The sequence below is a fragment of the Meleagris gallopavo genome, chromosome 1 (assembly GCF_905368555.1).
Source record: "Meleagris gallopavo chromosome 1, MGAL_WU_HG_1.1, whole genome shotgun sequence".
NCBI lineage: Eukaryota > Metazoa > Chordata > Aves > Galliformes > Phasianidae > Meleagris > Meleagris gallopavo.
Window position 1 is genome coordinate 84,862,790 of NC_139404.1, and position 24,587 is coordinate 84,887,376.

General features: G+C 41.3%; 1 protein-coding gene and 1 long non-coding RNA gene across 20 annotated transcripts in view; one reads left to right on the forward strand and one right to left on the reverse strand.

Annotated features, from left to right (window-relative positions):
* LOC146545474 (uncharacterized) overlaps positions 1 to 21,626 on the reverse strand; it is a 47,107-nt gene extending 25,481 nt beyond the window's left edge. For 4 of the 5 annotated variants that reach the window (XR_014887200.1, XR_014887199.1, XR_014887198.1 and 1 more), the window contains exons 1-4: positions 21,247 to 21,363; positions 20,914 to 21,058; positions 5,082 to 5,176; positions 2,706 to 2,758 (exon numbers count right to left, since the gene is read on the reverse strand). This is a non-coding gene — a long non-coding RNA (uncharacterized LOC146545474). Of the gene's footprint in view, positions 1 to 2,705; positions 2,759 to 5,081; positions 5,177 to 20,913; positions 21,059 to 21,246; positions 21,364 to 21,550 lie in introns of those variants that run through there. The other variant, XR_014887201.1, reaches the window with a different exon arrangement.
* LOC116217322 (uncharacterized) overlaps positions 1 to 24,587 on the forward strand; it is a 672,500-nt gene that overhangs the window by 517,502 nt on the left and 130,411 nt on the right. The window contains exon 1 of one of the 15 annotated variants that reach the window (XR_014887192.1): positions 14,167 to 14,274. The exons of 13 other annotated variants lie outside the window; for them this stretch is intronic. The gene's annotated coding sequence lies outside the window, so the exon portion shown is untranslated. One more of the 15 variants, XR_014887191.1, reaches the window with a different exon arrangement.

Consider the following 24,587-nt stretch of genomic DNA (forward strand, 5'->3'; position numbering starts at 1 on the left):
TAAGTATTAAAAAACTTCTGATAGTAGGGTAGTAGGTCTTCTACTTCCCAATTAGTAAGTAGCTGAGCTCTTCAGGAATTTTGTACCCAGACTGCAGAGCTTCACAGGAGCTGCAGGGCTATGCCATGTTGAGACCCCATGCTTCAGTGCAGCACAGCCACAGCAACGACAATTCTGAAACCTTTTATTTCTAAAAGAAGGCAAAGAGGATGTATGTCTGCTAGCTGTTCATGCACTATTCTTCCTCTGGCATTCTCTCTGACAATTCCACATTGCCCACTCCCCGCTCTCCTTGCAGCCCTGAGCTTGCAGTATGCTTTAGTGTCCAACTGAGGGGTGACTATGGCCACCACTGCCTTCAGTCCCCCAAACCCTCCCACTCATGCAGGGCTGGCCATTCAGAGCAGGGAAAGTGTCCTGGAGAAAGAGGGAATCCAGCAGTCACCCCTCAACCCCAACTGCCATGAAAAGTCCCACCTCTAAGCATGGTTCGACAGCTGTGGTATAACGTGGTGGCAGATCTGGCTAGGGAGAGGAGTCTGTGAATGAAAAGTCCGTTGGTTTTTTTTCTTGTTTTTTTTTTTTTTTTTTTTTTTTTTCTCCCACAAGTGACCAGATGCTATTCACTTATAGCACATAGCTGTGTGAACTTCCTGAGCTATATGGGACAAAAATCAACACAAACACAGAGCGAGTCCTGTGGTCCCCCTGTTGAAATCTTCAGGGTTTTCTTTTTATATGTTCTCCTAAAAGAGCAAGAAAATCTTTCAAAATTAAATTCACAAAACTTTTAAGGATCAGATCGTGTCTTGCTTGCACTGAGAGCAGCCATTCACTGCAGACAGTGAGATATACTGAAATGTTTGTGAAAATAGGCATAGAGAAGCTCTCTCATCCTGTACATACCAGGCTTCAGAAATGCAAAAGTTAAAACTAAATTCTTAACTTGCGGTTTTTTCCAGCAACAACAACAGCATTCAGAATAATCCCAAATGTCTTCAGAGGGTCAGTTCAGATAAGCAACCAAAAGTTCATTTGATATAATCTGGAAAGTTTATCTAAACTTCTTGTGTCTGCATAATTGAGTTTGAAATCTTACAAGAGCAGGCTTGTTCTCTGACTCCATATAACATATACCATATCTTCCACATGTCTGCAGTTTCCAAACTGTTAATCTCCAATGACCCAGAGAGAGTCAACAACATTTGCAGTCGTACATAACACTTGCTCTGTTCAAATATGTCATTCCTGTTATCTTTATAAATGGCTTCACAACAGCATACGCACAGGACGAAGATTTGAGGTGCAATAACCTTTTATGCTTCTTGGCTTAAACAGTGTCCAGCACAGCACATAATTCCAAGTTTCAAGTGACTGCATTTAATCAACTGTTTGATGTGATAATCAAAGTTTGGGCTTTATTCAAATGCTAACGCAGTGAGCACTGCTTTCAGCTTCCAACTCCCAGATCCTGCATCTCCCAGTATATTGTCACTGAGAAGTTAGGGATGGAGATACTTCTCAGATAAGCAGAGGAGCCTGCCAGTGCCCTGCTGCCTGCTGGAGCTTTCTGCCCTTGTTTATCATAGAATCATAGAACGGCTTGGGCTGGAAGGCCCTTGAAGGTAATCTAGTTCCACTCCATCAACTCATGCTGCCCAGGGCCCATTCAACCCAGCCTTGAATACCTCCAGGGATAGGGTATCCACAGCTTCCAGCTTCTCTAGACAGCCTGTGCCAGTGCCTCACCGCCCTCTGAAGTAAAGAATTTCTGCCTAACTCCTAACCTAAATTTCCCTCTTTTTTCTTTAAAGCCATTCCTCCCTGTCCTATCACTATCAGATCACGTAAAATGTCAGCGTCCCTCCTACTTGTAAGCTCCCCTCAAGTACTGGAAGGCCGCAGTGAGGGCAGAAAACTGGTACTTTATTTACATTTTTTTTCTCAGCTGTATTTAACGCCACTGCCTATTCAGCCTTGCAACCATGGGAAGCAGTGCAGGAGAACATTACAGTTTTATTCCCACTGCCTTATAGTAAAAGCTGGGGAGTGGGGAAGCACTGAGCTCATTTCTACTGTTTAGGGCAGGATGCAGACTCAAACAGAAAGTACATCAGCTGATGCTGATACAGAGCACATCTGCAGATACTGAGTTTCCTCTTAAACAAAACTAAGAGGAACTGACAGCACTGCTAGAAGCATGACACAATCTCTGAAATTTTGGGTAGTAAAAAGGCCCCACAGCTAATTACAGTGATAAAAATCATAGTAATTCTTCTCCCTCTCCCTCCCTGCCCTGCCCTTTCTTCCACCTCCACATCCTATTTAGCACTGAAGTCAGAGGCAGCGTGCACCTGGGGTGAGAAAAGAGAGGCAGCCACTATCCCTTTCATTTCCCTAAATACACAGGGCCACTGGTGTCCTGGCCCTGCATTTCCGAACCAGTGACACTGCCTAGACTGGAGGTGGAGCCCGCTGAAAGGGGTTGCACAGAAAGTTGCCCACAGAGCTTTGCTCTAGTTTTACCAATTGTCCCTTCAGCATGGAGATGTGTTGTGCATTCCCATACAATGCCAAAGGGAAGATTTTGTTGTTCTGCAGGTTCAGATTGCAGAGATAGGGGGGAGATGCTGGTGCAGCTGGGCAAACAGTTCGTGAGGTGAGAGAAAAATAAAGGACTCAAATAGATTGTGTTTTCCGCTCACCCTTTATGTTTGAAATTTGTTGTTAACAGAGAAGATTGTCCAGGAAAAAGTACCTAGGAAAAAAAAAAATCAGAAAATGAAGTGAAATATTTTTGTTTGTTTCTAATCAAGTGTAAGTGGTTTCTCCTCATCACATTAGTGAGGAAACTGAAGTTTCTGGTGACTTTTCAGCTTGCCCAGCAGATGAATGAATAAAAGTGTGTCCCTACACTGCACCTGCTAGAGCCACTGACCAGCCTGCAATTAACTTTGTTGCATAAAGAAGATAATTCCTTCAGAAATGGCTGTTTTGAAAGTCCCTTTTGTTTGCAGCTATGTTGCTGACATTCAGCATGAAGGGTTGAGTCAGGGTCTGCCAGCTGAAGCAAGCAAGGAAAGCTCACATATTTTTTGCAGAACGTGTAAAGGATGTAGAAGATGATGCCATTGCTTAAGAGCTTCATTGATTTTACAACAGTGAATACCTTTTCCCTATCTAAAGATAACTGTAATGAGTGGAAAGTCACAAAGAAAATACAGTGATAAGAAGCCGTTTTTACAAGGGGGGCTTTTATTCCCTGTGTTGAAAAGCAGGCTGAGCAATGCTATTTACAATATTATAATGGGTATTCCTGTGTTATTTTAAAGAGCTCCGAGGGATGAAAACAGATCCAGTGGGGAAAGATATTAGAATTGCCAAATAGGATGCACATGCCTTGACTTTCATAAGAAGTGCTTGCCTTTCTATTTTTGTTACTGGCATTAAATATTCTACATGCACGCTGGCCATAGCATTAGATTTAAGACCATAATTATCAACTCTGGATCACACCACCTAGTATATAGCTCCCGGTTCACGTGAAGCAAAGACGCAATTGTCATCTTCTGTCAGAGCACTGGCACTACTCCAAGGGCTTTAAAATTTCCCCAGGGGGTGCACCAGAGAAGCATGTTTTACTACAGCAGTTTCCAGTCTGGTGACATCTTGGTGCAACTGTAATATGCAGGAAAGTAAGATCTCTAGCTAATTTAGCAAGAGGAATTGCTACACTGTGCCCCCATGGAGCTGCATGTTTGCCTTTTTTTTGCAGTAGGTGGAAAGCAGCTGTATTGATGGGAAGGGAGTGAGAGTTCCTTGCCCTTCCCAAAGAGTACCCCAAAAGAACAGCAGAAACTGGGAGCTGCTCCTGAGGAAGAGAACTATGGGTCTCACAGCTGGCTGGGATGGATGAGATGCTGAATGCAGAGCTGTCACCCATAGAAGCATCACTTTTGGGCCCGTTCCTGGCCAAATGCAGTCTGGGCAGTGCTGCTGTGTAGGGTTCTTGCTCTTTTCCCATATATACTGAAGTGTCCAACGTGGCTGCTGCTGAGCAGCTCTGGGTCAAGGGGATCACTTCTGCCAGGGGATTTCTACACTCTATGTTATCAAATATGGAGTCATGAGTATTTATTTTTCCCTTTTTTTCAATTTAGCTAGATACATTGCTCAGGCTCTGTACCATGATAGATGCAAAATTACAGTAAGGATGTGAAGAAGAGAAGGGAATAGAATAAGGAGGCAGAATACTAGACATGATGGAACTTAAGACTGTCTGGCAGGACTTTAGTGAAGATGTTTGATGCTTTCTGTTACCTCTTAGTTAAGAATTGGAGGTTTTGATGGAGAGCCTTATAAATTAGATAGCAGGTTCATGTGTGATGGAGAGAAATTTAGATCTAAAAATAAGTGACTGAGTAGCAAGGAATTGTTGAGGTATGGGCTGAAAGAGCCTCTGAAATGTAATATTTAATTAAATCTTCTTTCTCCTACATGTTCCAGTCTTTTTCCAATAGACATCTGCGTGTTTAAATGACAAATAGTAAATGATACTTCACTCCATAGCTCAGCCTTGTGTTTCTCTCATTCAGCAGAACCAGCAAAAGTACTGATAAGAAAATGCTGTTTAGAGTGCTGCTGTGGAAAAATGATCTGTGAGTTCACTGATTTGAAGAAGGGGATCCCTTTCAGATTTATACTAATAGAACGAAAACTTTTTTGCAATGCTCCTGCTATCATTTTGAATGATCTGCTTTAAATTTTCCTTTTATTTTTCTTCATTTGCATTTGATACCTGATCTCTTCATGAAATAACAAGTAAAAGGATCCTGATGAATCTGCATTATACGAAGTACTCATATCACTTTAAGAAAAGAAATCAGGCTGTGGCTGACAAACAATTCTTCAGCTTATAAACTAGAAATGTACATGGAGAAAATAAACACTGCACTTAGAGATACAGAAAGTACTTCCTTCTGCCATTGCTTCTTTTCAGTGTAGCTATCTAGCTGTTGTTTCATCCACAGATTGCAGCAGTCAGAAATTTAATAGTAAATACAGAAAATTTAAAGACAAACCTTTTGAGCTCAAACAGTTGGAGCCTGGCTTCAAGAATGATGGTTGCTTTAATATCCAGCATTTCATAGTGAAGCCTTTTGCAGTAGCATCCTGACTGTGACAAAATAAAAATCATTAATGAAGGAAATATTTCTGGAGATTCAAACTAACGTACAAAGTTTGTGACCATTGAGATGAAGACTGTGACTTGAGGTGACTTTGGTTGGTCAAATTAGTGAGGTAAATGCAAGTTTCTAAGTGTCATACTTTTATGAAGGTCCAGTTAAAAGCATTCCGGATCACTCTTGTTCCCAAGGAAAGTTTGGCATAAGTCTGTTTTATTGTCTCACAACAAATCAAATTATATGACTGGCATTTCCATAATATAGGTAGGGTCAAATGCAGTGGTCCTAGATGCTGATGGAAGAGGTAGAATAGCAAATATGAGTACATCAGCAGTAGAGTCAAGAAGCCTTACATTCCCAGGATATACAAACAGCATTATTTTGATCCCCTTCCCCCCAAGATCTCCCTGTGATTTAGGACAACATAAGTGAGAATATTATTGATGCCTTGCAGAGGTGCATCCCCTTACTGGGGGTGTGCAGTGGTACAGGCAGAAATAACTAAAGTGAAATCTGGGGAATTATCTGAGTAGAAAATTGCGAAGAAAACTCAGATATGTAATCCCAAAGCTACTTTGCATAGAAGCTCATAGAGTGAGAGAGCCTTGTCCTGCAGTGTTGTGAGATAGTTCACTCCCTGGCTCTGTTTCAAACTATTTCAACTATTTGTTTCCAAGACAAACCTGCCATGGAAAGAGCAACTCTCTGGCCTTCAGGCCTGTGATTTGTTCTTGGCCTTCTTTTATTTGGCAATATCAACATAACCTGATTGATCAATGCACTTAATTATGTGATCTATTTAACCCTGATTAGCACTTGAATTCCTACTTAGTTTTAGCATAGGGTTAAGGTCCTGAAACATTTTGCATGCAGAGTAAAAATAAGCTGAAATGTAACATAGAATTGCAGTGTTAAACAGCAGTTTTAGGTGCTACTGAAGCTGTGATTTTCTTGTAATGAAGGCTGATGCCAAGGGGTCATAAGCACATTTAAGGCAAGAGCACATGTTATTTTGCTAAATCAAGATCACTGTTTATGCTTTCCTAAGAAAGCATTTAACATTAACTAGTATAAAAGGAGGATAATACAATATATGGTTCATTGGTTTGTTTTGGTAGCAAATTCCTTGGCAACTGTCTTGCTGCCTTGCAGACAGGAGGAGTACAGTGTTTAATGAAAGTTCACCAGTGGGAAGCCGAGCTGCCTGAGCTCAGAGGGTAGTTGTTACGGAGTATGTGTTTCCAACTTCAATAGTGTAACACATGGCATTTCCTCAAGTTCCTTCCTTTTCGCCTTTCTGGAGACCTGTGAGCAAATCCTAATGAAGGCTACACGTAAGACAGAAAACACCTGAGGCTGGCAGCTCCTGTTGTGTCACAGAACAAGAGGCTTGTGGAAGAAAGAGCAAATTCAGATTCTGACAGAGTGCTCAAGCTCAGCTCAGCTTGACTCACTGAAAATGTTTATAGTCTGGTTTACAATTAAAACTGGCTCCAGAACATCTTAATAGATTTCAAAACTTGAAAGAAATAAACCTATATATATGCAATTATTTACAATATTCCATGAATCATTGCAAGCCTGCTATATGGTGACTGTATATTTGACACCTACAGAGGATGTCCATTTTTCAAAACTCCTGCAACACAGGAAAACATGATGTGTGTATCAATCATAAGTAACATGGTTTTGAGCAGTAGAGTGAGGTAAATGATGAGGAATCAGAATAGATTATTCTTCCTTTTCCCTCTAACCAGCTTATTTTTATTTCTTTGTGGATTTCTTTGATTTTGGTCCAAACACCAAATGTATTATCAACTGAGAAATAATTTGGTAATGTTACAAATTATTATTTTGCTACCCTTGTGCTCCCATATGTGAAATACTGATATCCTGAGGGGAAAGACTGATTGTCCTCTAAAATTTTGCCATGGAGAGAAAACTTAGTTTGATATATGTATTGAAAGAGGTATTTTGGTTTCTGTTCTAGATGGAACATTATTAAGAATACTACCCCTGTTAAGAAAACTACCCTCTAAGAAAACTACCCTAAAGAAGGAACAGTAAAAGCTGGAATACTTTTGACTCAAAGAAATTGTACTAAATTAATTGTTTGACCAATTAAAAGGATCAAAGATGAAAGACTTGCAACAATAGCTGACGGTGTAGCTGTGCTGCCATGCGGCAGCAGACATTAAGGATTAACAGAGCTTATAAAATAAAAATTAGAAGTGCCAAGATCTTAGAAATATAAATTAAGATGTTATTTTAAGATACTTTCTGCATTCTGTTAGTGTCCAAAATAATGAATTAGGAGCCCTCTTTAATGACAAAGATATACAGTGGTTTGCAATAAAAACTCAGCTAAACCATGCTCAGCTGGACTGTGGATATTTAATAAGGCTCCTGATGCTCAAATTATTGCACCTTTTCTGAAAGGTTGCTGGCTAAACGTTCACAACATGACCAGCAGGAACAGGATCATTAGCACACCTAAGTGATGTTATTTTTTTTGGCTGCTACTTGGGTCCCTTCTGAGAAGGGACTTCCCTGAGGACAGTTGGGCTGATGATGAGCTCTTTTCCATGGTGTTGAGCAGCTTCACCCCTGGGGCACCACCCAGGCCATTGGCTGTGGAATCCACATCAGTGTCCCTGCTCTCCCATCTCAGGTTTCTCTCTTCTCTCCTGCTCTTTACTTTGCTGCATTTGGTAAAAGGTAAAACAGGTAAAGTTTGCCTGTCTTGCATGCCCACAGGTTACAGTGGCAGGCGGCAGCCCACTTTTAATGAAGTTGTATCTCTCCTCATGGCAGTAGGTGTCATAGTTGTCATAAAGCTGGGTTAGCCAAGTGGAACAGCCAGACTGCCGAGTTTAATTTCAGTTCTCCCAGCCCCGTGCAAGAATAAGCATTGAAATACTCAAGCCAATAAGCTCACAGTGGAACACAAGGCAGGAAGATTTCTACAGAAACTTGAAAGGTATCATGGAGAAATATAGTATTAAAAAGTTACTTCAGCACTGTGTCCTGGAGTATCCTGTACACCATGGATTTATATCAATCTGTGAAAAGTGACCATATGATCTTCTCTTTTTAAAATATTTGAAGAGTGTCAAAGCTATGGCTTTGATGCTTTGAGCCACTCTTCAAAAAACTGACAGAACAAAACGTACATGGAAAGATTAGCCTTTCCAACACTAAAAAATAGAAAACTAAATAATGAGGTGGACCCTGAATCACCTTTCTACAAGTGCATTTTAGGAGAGTCAATTTGAAACGGAAATGATCTGTTTTCCATGCTGCACCTTGTAAAACCAGTGAAAAAGAGAGGACATGGAAAGCCCAAGTGTTGATATGACTCTGCACTTATCTGAGGACTGTAAAACTTGTCAGGTGCCTTCAACAGGTAAACATTTACTGCTTTTATAACCTCAGTATTTGCAGCATTTAAGGCATTTCCTGTCTTCAGTGTTGGGAAATACAAGTAAATATTGCCTGTTCTGAGGTGAACTGCTCTGTCTTGAGGTAAAACTAGAAGGCGTTTCATGGTCAGAACTGATTTGCAGACAAGCCACAAAAATCCCAAAGCCACTGTCACCCTTTTTAATTCATTAGAAGCTACTAACACCTACTCCCAGCGCTACTTTTAATAGTGGGCCTTTTCTGGACCTCATGGTTTTTACTCAGAAGTAGAAAATTGGAGCTTCATATGGTGATTTTGACTAAATGTTACAGCAATCAAATGAAAACTTTGACTAAGAGTTCCCTTTATAGAATAAAGTGGGCTTGATTGTTGTTTTTTTTTTCCCTGAGTTTACTGAAACCATGCTGAATTTTCTCAGCCTGCTGATTTTGTAGCCATCTATTTGCATTTTCTATTTCCATCTGCCACATTGAACAGACCACTGGAAAGCAGAGAGGGCATGAAAACAGGTGGCCTTGGAGTGGTGTGTGGAGCATACGCTGCAGTCATTTCTCTGCACCCAGCAGAACTTTATTGATTTAAGACTAAATTTGCCTCCCAGTAGAATTTTGTAGCACTGGAAATAACTTAGTATGGTGACTGCTTTAGTTCTTCATTTCCTTCTTGTTCCTCCAGTGTTAAGAAGTAGACAATGGCACACACAAACCCTGTTCTTACAAAATTTTCCTTGCTATGTTGCAGCCTCAAGAGTTCTGGATAGAATAGACAAAGATCCAGAGAGGTCTTTGTCTATTGAGGTTTAAATACTTCTTTTAATCAACTTTGAGCTGAGATTTCTCCTGTTGCTCAGAAAACATTCTCCATTCAGCATGTTTAGAAGGCAGCATCCATGCGAGGAATTACCAGATACCAGCTCAGAGCTGTAGCTGTGCAGCTTCCTTTAATGGGGGTGGAGAGCTCAGCATATGGCTGCTTTGTTTCCAGTAGCTATAATGTAATTGAATCAATTGCCCTCACATGATATGGATGTACTAAATGAACATATATCATCTATTTCTGGGTTTTGAGGCTTGTAAGAAGTGGAGGGCAAGGCCCCTGAGGATAAATCAGTCTAGTTTGTCTTCAAGAAAAATGGTTTGAAATCTGACCTGTGGTGCAAGCACAAATCAATTCAGTGGTTCTAACGGTCCCACGTGGATATTTTTCTCATTTGGAAATTATCTGCTGATGAAGGTTGCTGTCAGTCTTTACACAGCTGGGCTACCAAAAGCACATGTCTTCCAAAGTAAAGGTCATTAGTAAATAACATGTGAAATTTAAATAAAGCTTACGTAAGGTAGACAAAGACATAGCAGTCATGCTCATGACATTATCAGAAAGACAATCGTGAGGTAAGAGGAGAGAGGAGAGGGGATTACCAAAAACTGGGTTCTCAGGATGGAGCAATGGAGCAATTCTCCAGCAATGGAGAATTGACACAAAATAGTGGTATTTGCCCATCTCCCATGTCCCCCCTTGCAGCAAGAGCTAGGGAAGTTGCTGCCCAAAGCTGCTGTGCTTCTAGCTCCCCTGCTCCTCCATCTCATGTTAGTTATTTTTCTCAGCTCTGCACCAGTTCTGTACAGAGAGCTAGGGCTAAAACATTGTTCCTCATCAATCTTTCCAGACATGGATACTGCAAGCTACTTTGTGTCTGATTTAAGCTACTCAAATATTTTCCGGGAAAACCAAAGCAGACCTAAACTTAGCTGCTTTTTCTTTCATGATGAAGTCAAAATTTAAATCTCCAGAAAATCAAGGCCAAATCCCAAAAACAGGGTGGCCAACTTTTGGTGAGTGAAGAAAGTAACTGTCTAAGTGTCTTGCCTCGGCCACTGGGGCTTCTGGTAATAGGTAACATGGGGTAAATTCCTTCCTGCACGTTCATTTTCACCAGAGTAGGACAGTGTGTCTTCTAGCAGTGCCCATCTCTTTCTATTCACAATCAGCCCTGGATAACTGGCTTCACAGGGCACCAGCTAACTTCTTGGGTTGGTTATGGTTGCTGATAGAGTTATTCTTTGAAGTCAAAGCCTGGCTTCATGTAATTCAAACATGTTCTAAAGCTAAGCTAAGCTGATCGTATGAAATCTGAACTTAGACTCTGAAATCCCCTTTCTCCTTCACTAATGTCTTTGAGACTGCAAAGTTGGAGTGTGCCATTTTAGAGCTGGAAACCATTTATCATCTCAGAAAGTTTTAAAAGTTTTTCAGCCTGCTTTTGCATATGTGCAAAACTGAAACTGAAAATCTTTCAGAGCTATTACAGAGTCCATCATTTCTTTTAATTTATTAATATAATTACTTTCCCATATGCTATGTTGTAAAAACCCATCTTGTTTTTTCTCCACTTTTTCATGCACTTTTGTGCCTAAATACAGTTATTTCATTTTTTTTCACTTCCCATCCCAGTTGGTTCCTTTTACACATTTGTAGTGTTTTGCAGCACCACAGGTGCCTGGGCAAACATCAGTGCTACACAGAAGTCTGCATAAGGAGAAAGTTGAAGATCACTGTAGATAGGATTGAAATGCCAGCATAGGAACATCCTCCAGCTTTGAGCATACGTGATACTGCATGGCTACAAGGAAGGGGAAGACAGGAGCAAGGAGCAGATCCAGGCCCTCTGCAAATTGGTGAGGAGGCTGGACCACACGGTCCTTCAATGTTTTTCAATATGTCAGGCCCAGCTAATATAGGTAGAACAGCCCCCACACCATGCCTGCTCTCGAAACCTGTGCTTTCACACTACGCCTTACTTTTCTATTTCTCTATTTCAGTTTCCACTAAATTGATTTTCTTTTTTTCTATTTCTGCTCCTTGGAAACTTAATTCTCTGCTACCTAATACCCTCTTAGTTCAATCCCTGTACAGACATATTAGGTCAGAGAGGAATTATACAGATGCAAGACACAAAACCCCTATTGAAAAATTTCCATTCAAACTAGTTTTTGGGAGAAAATGTGGATTTAAGGAAATAGAAAAGAAATGCAGCACCAACTCATAGCTGTAGATTCTTACTGGGAAGAAAAAAAAAAAAAAAACACACACAAAATTTTGTGATTTTGTACAGAGATTTTGCCTTTTTTTTTTTTTAACAAAGGGAATATTTTCATTTTAAACACTCTCTTTCATTTTTGCTCTTTCTTTTTGATGAGACTAGCTCAGTCTGTTTATCCTGTAATAAGCAGCAAACTCAGCCCTATTATCACTTCAAGTATCATTACTCATAGTTGCTTATTTGAAGCTGTACTCTAATTCATCTTCTCTAATTTGTTCCATACCTATTGGTAAGGAGTAGATCATGGGATGGATACTTTCTCATGAATATGCAAATAATATTTCTTTAAAACCAGGATTACTTGTCTTCAAAAACCTTTTCTTGTCAGAGATCCACAATATATGCCAGGGGGTGACTACATACTTGCAATGTGGAATTTGCACAGGGGGCTAAATAAAAAGATGGATTAGTTGCTTTTTTGGAGATCTGAGTGTTAATTGGCTCCCTAATAAAATCATCTAGTTAAACTCTGTGCTCGGTGGTACGGCACTGCAGAGATGGAATTTTTGGAGGCACCCTGCTAAGTTGATTGTGCTTCTAGATAATTAATTGAAATGAGGAAAATAACACACACAAAAAGGAGGAAATCACAGATTTTCAACTGTTCTCATCATGTAAAGTTACAAAGATAATTCACTTGAAAGGGAAGAAAGTATTCTATTGAACAACATGTTTCTTTGTCTGAAGCAATGTTTGGCCACTGCTTCCTTTGGATGGCTCCAGATTTCTAAAGCTGTTTTTTTTTCACGCTATTAAAATACTTTGAAGAAATATCCAATGGCTTTGTATACTTTTTATATAGTTCTAAAGACATTTTAAAATTGAAGGAAGGTGATTTCTTTTTAAAAAGAAAACAAAGATGGTTCCCCTTCTCTCCTGTTGATTTCTTGTTTCTCATGTTTGGCTTTTGCCTCCTTGTAGAGTAGTCCGTGTGCATACATCTTCTCAGTATGATTTAGCTTTCTATGTAATTGTTTTCTAAGTGTTTGTGCTTATTCTGTTGGTAATCTTGCATTGGAAACTCTTGCCCATACTTGGTTACATTCAAATATTGATTTTGTTTCCTTTTCTTCTGGCCTTAGTTACAAATTACACCTTGCCTTTTGCTTGGAATGTTTTCAGGTGATTGATTACAGAATGAATAGTGTGCACCCTTGAGCTAAGGCTTGATTTAATACCCTCAGTGAGCAGACATTTAGAACAAGAAAACTGAAGTTACAGCACCCTCTAGAAACACGGACTGTGGACTTCTTTCCTGAATATTTGTTTTCAGGGCTGTGCCACTGGATATCCCCTCACACTTGGGTACCTCTTCTTGTTGAGGCACTGAGGTCAATTGTCAGCAAGTTTCTATGGCTGTTGGAGAGGATAACAACTTCTTTGCAGCCACTTGAAGGTGTGAGGTCTACGTGGTGCAGGCTCTTAAGGGAACGTGACTCTTACGGGGAGAGATGTTTGATAAGAGGCACTCGTATATGTAGAACAGTGACTTGGAGGTAGTAGACAAAAATGCAGTTCCTCTTGTAGCCCAGTTGTTCCCTGAAGTCCCTTCTCCTGGAGAAAACTGGACTTGTTTTTATGCAAATCAGTTCACTGTGAACTTCAGGTTGTAAGCAGTGTGCTTGAAAGTACGTTGGCTTCTCCTAACTGTCACTACGAGATGGGTAACAAATAGATGAAGCTTGTGCTTCAGTGGACTTGATCAGGTACATATTGAAGACTGATGTTGCTGAACTCAAGCTTACAGTTAGGCTCAGCTCTCATGGTCTGAGTCACCTACTGCTGTGGCTGCTATACTGGCAGGCATTGTGTAGAAATGGGAAAATGGCAAGCATTACAGCTTGCAAGGACTTGTTGCTGATACCCCTTTCATTCCTGAGGTTTGACAAATTCTTAAAAACCTTGTGTTGTCTGTGTTTCCCTTCCTAACTTTTTGGTTGATGTAACCACAGAACACTGAACCTTCAGTTACAAGTGTCATAATTACATCTATCTCCTACTGCTGCTGCAAATGAGCAGAGGGGAAAAGTTCACTAATCAATTATCTGAATTTTGGAGAGAGCCATGGCAATGATAGTCTCCTGTTTCCTGGAGATTTGAAATATGCCTCCTTCCTTCGGAAGCAGATGCACTCCAGCCTAAATGGAGAGCAGGGAGAAGGAGGGGGGGGGGGAGTGGAGAAGATGTACGTTTGACCCCCCAGCTTGCAAAATACTAACAGAAAGACCTGAAACCATCACTAACAAAAAACATCTTTATGTCACAGAAACCTGGGGCATGGGGGTATATGTGTGGATGAGAGAGAAAGTTCCTAGGAAATAAAGTCTCTCTGAAAAGCTTTGATGTTGTTACTTAGGATGGCCTGCTTTCAATTTTATGCATTTTACCTGCCAAACCCACTTGAGCTTTGTGGCTTGGGAAGTTAAGCTTGTATTACTGGTTCTGCAAGTACTTTACTCAACTGTTTCACAGATCACCCCTCTCTTTCCCACTGATCTGCACCATTTAGCCTCAGTATCACTTTTCCACCCCTCCACTGGTGGCCACCACTGGGCTCCATCCATGTGAGTAGATACAAAGAGAATCCATGTTATAATGTCCTGGTCTGCTCTTGGGATCCCCATGGTCTGGGATGCATTTGCTACCAAGAGATATGCTATCAAGAGATTTGCTACCAAGAGGGGAGGTGTAGGAGGAAGCTGAAAAAATTGCAGCTCAAACTGCAAACAGGTAATGTCTTTGAAGAAGTTCGTAAGATCTAGGATATTTGTTTAACTCTGCTTAAGAAGCACATACTAGTGCACTTGAGTGGCATTTCGTCCTGTGGAGTTATTGTTAAGGCTGTGGTGTAATACATTGTTACCAAAGGCAGTGACAAGTACGTATGTTAGTGGTAGCAACAACAAACCAAATTAAAACACAGTCATTGCCATTTAGTCCAAGTTTAAATACATTAAAACAGTAAACATTGTGCCTAAGCCCCGTAGGGTTTTAGCCAGTGCTAAAAAAATGCACATGTAAGTGATTTGTTGGACTGATGGCTCTGGAGATACCAAACTGGTATTTTTTCTCTCACTAGGTTTCTGTACAGTCCAAGTCCCTTTTATATTACATAGAAGGAAAACTAATTAGGCTTCACAGAAATTTAGAATGAACCTGTTAGGAAAATTCAGTTTTTTTTCATCAAATCACTCTTTTATTGCTGTTGAAGTAGAAGCAAATACAGAGCACTATAATCTGACAAGATGTTGCATGCCTTAGCTCTTGATATGGATGGGGAATAAACTTCAATTCTGAGTCTTATTTTCAAAAAAATTGATCCCCCTTCCTTCATCAGCTTCTATGATGTTTGTAGAACAATATTGGAGAATATAAGTAACTAATTTGAATGCTACAAATCTGCACAGCCATTAACTATAGCAGACTTTGCAGGAATCAGATGAAATATTAGCCTTAAGTTTCAAAGAGTACAGTAGTCAGTTCAGATAGATTTGGAGTTACATTTTTTCAAATTCTTCAAATCTTTTATTCTCTCTGTATCAACTAGATCACTACATCTTCAATACTTAATTATCTGCACTATAAAAAGAAATTCCCTTTAACAGTTAAGAAAATATTTAAACAGATTCTTTTTTTGAAGAACTGAGACATGATGTACAATGTAAAAGCTAATCTTCTACTGATATATACAAGAGGGTCCAAAAAAGAATAAGAGAAATGTGCTTTCTTTGATCTTGGCAACTATTGCATTCAGTTTATAGGCCATCATTTTATGGATGGTTTGGGAATCCATACGGATTTAGCTACATGACTTTGTTTGCAGAGTCACGGCCTTACCAAGGGGTGCATTTATTTTACAGAACAATATGGGTTTGTTAGACCTAAAAAAAATGAAAATCCACTTCTCATGCTGGAAGTCATAAGCAGAAACTTTTGAAGCTGGTAGGAGTGGAATACTTTCCCAAAACCTGTGGTGAGACAGCAGGGATCTCTGAGTTCAGACAATCCCAGAGGATCATCAGCTGCTTGTGTCTCTGGAGAGGCAGAGGAGTCTGAAATGAACAAGCATGGGACAGAGTAGTGGGGTGTAATCTTTTCCATGTGAAATCTGCCTTCAGTAATGTCCTGCCTTAGGGAGAATGTAGCTGAAAGGTATTTCTAGAGGTGGCTTAGTTCTAGTTTTGAATATATTTAATATCTTTTAGCTGGACTTGCTAAGGATCTAAGCTTCTAAGAGATGAACAAAACTAGGAACTTTGGAGAGGTTCCCTGAGATATACCCAGATTGCTTAGTTCATTTTCACTTGTCTCCTTCAGAAATTAACAACTTCTCTGTGTTGTTTATATCCCCATCAGCAGGATAACATTTTCTTTTTTTTACCTGCTGTGTAACCATTTCTATATCATCTACGTCCTCTCTCCTTGACGCACTTTTCTATCTCAAATGGAGAGGGTTAGAAGGGACTGTGCACAGTAACTGTTGACTCTTTCCAGATTTCCAGTACACTGATTTGATAGAAGATCCCACATTGGCTCTGTGTGGCCATGATCAGATGTTTGAAAGTGTTTGCTTTGCAAACATCAGTGAGACAGGCTCACAGAGGAAAAAATAGAGTTGAAGAGAAATTGAATCTTGGTGAAATCTAATCTAAGACAGACAATGAGAGAGGGTGGGGATTTTGATATAAAACTATGGGTTCCTAGAGAACCTGGAGTATCCTCCTTGAGTAAAACCTGTTTTTTCTTTTCCATTTTGATTTTCATGCTTTCCTAGTTTGTCAAAAACAAGATGTAGCTTTACCTGGGGGAGAGAAGAGGAAGAAGGTAGAAAGGTGTGAATTGTTTGATCTCCAGGTTCATCTTCCTATTCTCTCCTTCATAAGCATGTATGGGGAGGGGCTTCTCCCTCCTGCTGCCTGCCAGGAGTCGGCAGGCAGAAACAGACTGTGCAAGCAAGGCCTTGTTCTCCGTCCTCACAGCCCTGCTTCCTAGGCTTCTTTCTATTCCCCAGCCCATCACCTGATCAGTGACATGACTCAACAAAGCAGACTGATGCATCCAAGTTGCATCCATTCCTGCAAAAATCATTGTCCAAATGGAAATGAAGTTCCATAAAATATTATGGAGCTGCACAAGTGTTTCTGCAGAAACGCCCACCTCTGAAGGTCCACACAAGCTATCAGATAGTGCTGTTGAAGCCCTGATAATCAACAGGCTTCACTTTGATGTCATGACTCCTTGGAGTGGAATGCGTGGGGCAGCCTTATCTGTATGGAAGTAATACAGCTCCCTTCTTTTGCCCTATGGACCAACCCCTGAGACTAGGAGGTAGCCAAATGAACAACATCAGTACTTGCCCTAGGTTGTCAATAAGTCCCTGTGGGGAACTCCATAGATTTAAGTCATAGAAAGCCTGACACGTCCTTTGGTTGAGGTACAGACTAGGCTGGTGGGTGCTCTGGGATGATGTTCTCCCCACCCCTGCCTCTTTCAACACGTGCTGGGTGATGTGACTCTGCAGAGGATGATTTGGCAGAGGTGTTACAGGGGGAGAAGCGCTTTGGTACCGCACTTACAGTGACTGACTTGCTGGCTTCTTGATTTGGAAGAGGGGAAAAAGCAGAGGCTGGTTGGGAAGGAGCAGACAAGTAGGTGTCATACAGCAAGGGTGAGACTTGGCAGGGCTGCTCTGGCAGTTTGTATTTATATGCAGAGTGACTGGTGAGCACTACAGTAAAATTCCTACTGACTACAGAGACTGCAGAAATGGCCCTTTTGATAGGGGAAGAAAATACAAACAAAAAAGGAGGAGGAGAGATCAGAATTCTGAGCTTCTTATCTGAGGAATATCTTCAGTACATGTTTACAAAGTAAAAAGCTTTCTATCATTCTGCATCTCTGAGTGATGGGGAGCTTTTTCCAGAGTGATGCAGAGCAGGAAGAGCGACTCAGCATTTTAGAGCCTGTGGGGATTTCTCTGTGTGTCATTTTGTGGATAGGGCTAGAGAGGAAGTGTGATTAAAAGTGAGTTAAGTCACATTTCCAGCAAGCTGCAAGGACCTCAGCTGGCCTCTACCTGCTGTATCACGATGGGCTTTAAATCGAGGAATGGATCTATGTCCCACTTCTCATGATCAGCTGTGACAGCTCCCTGATCACAAGGGCATTTGTGAAAGAAATCAAATTTGTGTTTGTGTAAGCGTGCATCAGGGAGAGAGATGTTAGTGCTGCAGCACCCTCCTAGCCAGATAATGGACACCCAAAAAAGGTGACAGTTTTGAGGAGGAGGTGCCAGGATTTGGGGAGTATCTTGAAGCACTAGCACATGAACAATTTACCTGTTTCCAGGTGACAACCTCCTTCTCCTGACTTGAAGGCAAAAGTTAGTTACACTGATGCCTACAATCTGCCACCAGAAGGGAAAGAGCTGTGTCAACACTGCAAGTGCAATTTGCTGACAGGTTGTTAGAGACAAAAAAGATGCAGGCAAGAGCAAGAGTAAAAATAGAAGTTCTCAAGTAAAAATGAGAGAAAAGAGAGATTGATTGTTTAAGTCACAAAAGACAGAAAAATGAAGGGAAAAGTAGAAAGACTATTAAATTGAATATGCCTGCCCTTTAGAATAGCACTGATAAAGGCTGGAGATGTGCAATGTAAAGGTTGAGACGTATCTAACCAAGGGTCACATCTGATGAAATGATAATTTATAGTTAGAGAATAAAATAGAACATTTGGATGATGTGGGTATCATTTCTAGGCTAGCAGGTTTTAGGAGGCTGGAGGGAACACACATCACTCGATACATGAAGGAAATGCATGAAGACCATTCAGCTATGAGAGGGAAAAAAAAAAATCTCCTGTTTACTGATTTGCTTGCTTCTCTATCCTTTGCTGCTTTGCTATAGGGAAATCAAATGAAAAACTAAATAATACAGTGTATATTCTCTGCTCCCCATCACAATTGACAATTAGAAAAACAATACTTCAATGATGTCTTAGATTTTTAATGAAGATTGCTTGTTAGGCTTCACAATATAAATAGATTTAGAGGTGTTTGTTCCTCAAATGTATCCAGATTGGATTTGGACAGAAAAAGGCTAGCATGACTAAACAAAGCAAAAATAGGTAAGAAACACCTGGATAGTGACTGAACTAATCAAGAAAAGCAGGATTATGCTGAATTCTCTAAATAGATGTATTAATATTGTAAATTGTAACAGTCAGTGCAATGGCCCAGCCTCTTAGTGGCTGCATCTGCTTCTTTTCTATCCGCTGCAGAATCAAATATAGTCATTAGGAAACAGACGTGCACTTCCATCTCCAGAGAGCATTATATGGTATTAACTGGAACCCTCCAAAAATAGATCATTTCCTCATTCACTTCCAGTTCCCTAATTCTACCTCATTTTTTGCCTACCACTGATGGACTACGCACATACCTGCTCTCTAAACTATATGGAACTCTTCCTTGAATTGCATTTTTTTTTACTGAAATGTTTTCTTAAAGCCTCATTCTATGTAATTGCCTCACTCCCCTCCCAGTCTAGTCAAATAGGTAGAAAATGCAGACTCAGGAGTATAATTCAGATACTGTTAAGTCCTTCACCAAACCCTTTTTCTTGAAGCCTATACATGCATCCTGTAGAAAGCCAAACTGAATTTGCTCACTCTGGACAGCATTGTATTGTAAAGAATGGCATCAGACTTGATAACGAGAAGAGCTTTCTTTACCTGATGTGGAAGTGAATTATATTACAGAATCACTGAATCATAGAAGCGTTTGAGTTGGAAGGACCTTTAAAGGTCATTTAGTCCAACTCCCTTCAATGAAACACTTGACACTGCAGCTTTTCCAGAGTCTCCCAAGCATTTTGGAGAAGAGTGTTGCCACATCACTCTCATTCCTAATGTTCCAACATCACTGGAGGAAGCAACCAAATGAAAATTTGTACTCCCTTTTTATAGTTGCCGAGAATGCTGGGGCGTGTTGGTGACTGTGCACGTTGTTTGCTTTTGTGTAGACTCAGAAAGAAAATCCCAGTAGAGGTATAACACATCTCTTGAGGTCCCTTCCAACCTCTGTAATTGTGTGTGTGTGACTTGCCTTTTGCCCAGATATTTTGCCCAGCTATACCAACAACTGCTTGTATGGCAACGTCTGTGAGCGCATCTAGTTCTGTAAAACTGCAATGATGGCTGCACTTCTCTAAGAATGATAGGGAAATGCTCTGCTCACTCTGTTTCATGTGACAAAAGCAGTGGTTCTGCACTGTTCCACAGTGGTTTACTTGCTAATGGCCTCTGTGGTAGATGTTACTTGTAGCACATTGCTGTCCCACCAGCACTTCTCTGGAGGATGCTGTACCTCCACCATACATATGGACGTACTTCTGCACTGAGGAACAGAGGCTTTGCTGCTGTTTGTAGCTGTTCTGATCCCAAGAAGCAGAAGCATATGTATATATATGCACACTATACTAGTCTGCATGTGTGTGTGTGCACATGATGTTGAGCACAGCCTTCTTCCTTGGATTACTCCAGGGATTTTCTGCATGACTCTGTGAAGTGACTATGAACTTTCACATCACAGAGTCGGGATTTACATGGTGACCAGTGGGCTTTCGTTGTCAGTCCTCTGGGCTTTCCTTCCTCTTTTTGTCAGATGGCTGCCTGGCTCTTTCTCTTTCTTCTTCTTCTTTTTTTTTTTTTATTTTTCTTATTTTTTTTTTTAACCTTCCCACTCTTCCAACTTCTAAATAGCAGCACTTATACCCAGAAATTCATAAAAGCTGACTTGGATCTTCCTGAATTAGCCCCAAACACTAATGTACTGGCTGAGCGCACCACTAAGTTATATTTCTGCTGTCCTTTGGGACCTAGCAGTAGGCTGGCTTCCTGGTGCAGAATATTTCTCCTAGCAGTGTATCTCCTTACTCAATCTTAGGTGTAACTGATTTGCTGTGAAGGAGATTTGTTGCCAGAAAAAGCAGAGCTTCTTGAGTTTTATGAAGTTGGGCCAATTTCACTGAAAATACCTCCCAAAGGAAATTATTCTCTTCTTTCTGAATTCGTTCTGTCTGCTATGAATCGTTCACCTCCAGGAACCCATTGTTCCCGATTCTGAAAACGTCTGCGTCTTTCAAGTGACTTCACTCTGGTAGAAGCAGCAACTTTCCTTATCCCACTTTGCTTCTAGGACTTACCCTGCAAAGTTCCGGCTGTTTCCTGTGCATGTGTCACTGCAGTCCTGTCACAGGAGAGATCTCAGCCACTGTCTCATCTTGCTTTGCATTAGTATGAACTTCCCAGTGCAAATTGGCTCTGTTACTCAGGGAAATAGCACAAGACCTTTAGAGAAAAGGGGAACATGCTAAGTTACGCTGCCAAAGTCAGCAGACTTTTTACTAAATGAAGAAAAAATAAAAATAATTTTTAAAAATCTGAAGAAACAACAAGCCAGACAATGCTCTAAACTGTGTAAGAACGAAGTCTAAAATGTCATTGGAGAATGAAGTAACACCCTGAGGGCTGCTTACAGCTTCTTTCAGAATGGAGAGAGCATTGCTTGCAGTTCAATCAGAAGCGATATTTGGAAAATATACGTTACAGTTTCAGTACTTTTGTGACTGAAAGCTTGTGACTGAATCATGTCTTCTGATGACACAAGTCAGACACCAAGCAACTCCCTCAGTGTGCTCTGAGGTCATCCTCAAAATTCCATACTGCTTTCAATACTGGCTGATCCCTTCTCCTGCTGAAATACCTGTTATCTTTTCGCCTTTCCCCAGTAGATGCTTATCCTCCCCTCTCTTCCTCCTCTCCTCCTGTGGCAGCCCTTACCTCTTGCTTTCCATTGGCATCACAACAGCTTTCTCTCTCATCCACTTCATGTTATGCCTGCATCAATGCATTTCAGATCACTATGGCAATGCATTTCAAATTACTTTCCCACCTCTGTCTGCCTCCCTAGCGTCTGCCTTTCCAGTTATCATCGCCAGTCACTTAAATTCATTGTGGCAAAAAACATATTTCTTATTCATCACAAGCTCTTATTTCCGTGTTCCCCAGATGCATTGCTGTGATTTTCCCCTCTCTTTAACCTCGTACCTTCAGGCCACTTCTAAATCCTAATCCTCATTTATTTACACATAAAATTTGTCTTTCCTCTCCCCCAAGTCCACTGTGTCAGTCTGGCATTGCTCAGGGGGAAGGTTTTGTTTAAGGAATGTTTCTTGCTGGAATCGTAGAACAGAAGTATTGGGGTTTGACTTTCATGGGACCCTAGGATGAATCTTCAACCTGGTAGTCAGGAAAAAATGTATAAAAGAAAAAAAAAATAACAAAACCTTTTTCACTTGCACACAAAGTAAATTTTATCCAGCACTATGTGCACAACCCATAATTTAATTTTAAAGTTCTCTCTTACAGTAGGTATAGCTACTAACCCAATATTAATTGCAATGTGGGTGGATACGTTCTGTAAAAGGGAAAGGGGAAGTGCCTCTTCCCACTGAGACAAGCTAGATTTGAGCTGTGCCCTCAGGCCCCAGGTCTTCTTTCAGCAGATGTGTAGGTCAGCGCCAAATAGCTTTGAGTTTGTTTGCTTGTTGCATTGAGCCATATGTCAGCTGCTGCGCCTGCACAAAATCTGATGCAAGCTTTTGCTCTCTTGGTGCCCCTGAAGTAATTCTACCCTTATGTGAACCATGTTTGGTTGCAGTTTCACTGTTGAGCTTTGCAAAACTGAGCTGTAAAAAATAACAGCACTACACACACACACACAAAATCAGGTGATAGCTGAGTCAAAATGGAAGTGGTGCACAGCAAGTGAAACTCCACTGTCTTCTACTTTGAGCCTGCAGTAGACACAGGAGTGTAAGTGCAAGAGTTATGCTAAGGGACACTGATGCAACATGCCTGTGGATGCTGCACTGAGGTCCTTCAGGAGGCACACCTCACTTAGCAAACACTCAGTACTTTTAGGTCTATGGACTGATTTGGGGACAGTCTGAGTCAGAATATGAGGCTGAGTTTGCTGATGAGCAGGTGAGGAATGGACACAGTAATGTGCTTGGCACTGGGATCTGGAAAGGGCATGGGTGCTCCCAGAGCCACAAGATGTGAAGAAAGGGAAATACAGCACTGCACTGAGCAGTTACTCCTTGGGAAAAGGGCTTGTTTAGGAAAAGGCAGATCTCACTCTGCTTGCTGATGCATCAGCTGTGCATTACTGCAAATTATAGTGGACTTGAAAATGAAATCTGTTCTAAAGCTACATTTGTACTCTTTGCAATCTTTATTTCCTTTCAGAATCATAGAATCATTAAGGCTGTAAAGCTGTAAAGGCCTCTGAGATTTTCTAGTCCACCATCAACCCATCCACACCATGTCCACTGACCATGTCCTTCAGTGCCACATCCACATGGTTCTTGAACACCTCCAGGGACAGTGACTTCACCACCTCTCTGGACAGCCTGTGCCAATGCATCACCATCCATTCTGAGAATAAATGTTTCCTAATATCCAACCTGTACCTCCCTGGAACAACTAAAGGCCATTAACTCTTGTCCTATCACTGTTAGCAAGGAGAGGATGCCAACCCCCACCTTGCTACAACCTCTACAACCTCCTTTCAGGTAGTTGTAGAGAGTGATAAGGCCACCCCGAGCCTCCTCTTCTCCAGACTGAACAATCCCAGCCCTCTCAGCTACTCCTCATAAGACCTGTGCTCCAGACCCCTCACAGCTTCGCTGCCTTTCTCTGGACATGCTCCAGGGACTTAATGTCTTTCCTGTAATGAGGGGCCCAGAACTGAACACAGTACTCAAGGTGCGGCCTCATCAGTGCTGAGTACAGAGGGGTGATCACTTCCCCGCTCCTGCTGATAACACTATTTCTGATACAAGCCAGCATGCCATTGGCTTTCTTGGCCACCTGGGCATACTCCTGGCTCATGTTCAGCCAGTGGTAAGCTAACACTCCCAGATCCTTATCCTCTCTGCAGCTTTCCAGCCTCTCTGCCCCAAGCCTATAGTGATGCATGGAGTTGTTTGGACTGAAATGCAGGTGTTGGTGCTTGGTTTTGTTGAAGCTCACACAATTGGCCTCAGCCTATCCAGTTTCCTTTGTAGGGCCTTTCTACCTTCAGACAGATCTATGCTTCCTCCCAGTTTGGTGTCATCCACAAACTTACTGAGCGTACACTCAATTCTCTCGTCTAGATCATTAATAAAGATATTAAACTGGATGGGCCCCAATACTAACCCCTGAGGAATGTCACTCATAATTAGTTACTGGGTGGTTGTAAATCTATTCACCATCACTCTGTGGGCTTGGTTGTCCAATTAATTTTTTATCCAGCAAAGAGTGTACCTGTCCAAGCCACAGGCTGCCAGCTTCTTCAGGAAGATATTGTGAGAGACAAAGTCAAAGTCTTTAGTCTAGGTAGATTACATCCACAACTTTTCCCTCACTTGGGTATATTTTCCTAGACTGTCAGAAGGGCTTCTTCTTTCCCTCATGATGTTTTACAGATTCCTCAGACCTTGACAAGAAGTCCAGCAGCATTGTGAGATCTGATGGTCCTGTGAACTGCAGAAGCAATGAGCTGCTGTATGCTGTGGCTGTGTGCCCCACAGGGCCACAGCAGAAAGGGCCACCTCCTCTCCTATTTAGGTTCTTCCAATATCTGAAAGGTGCTTACAGCAAGAGAGGGATTAGTCTCTTCTCGCTGGTGACAGGTGACAGGATGAAGGGAAATGGCCTTAAATTGCGCCAGAGTAAGTTTAGGATGGACATCAGGACAAACGTCCTTACAGAAAGAGTTATTAAGCACTGGAATAGGCTACCCAGGGAGGTGGTCAAGTCACCATCCCTG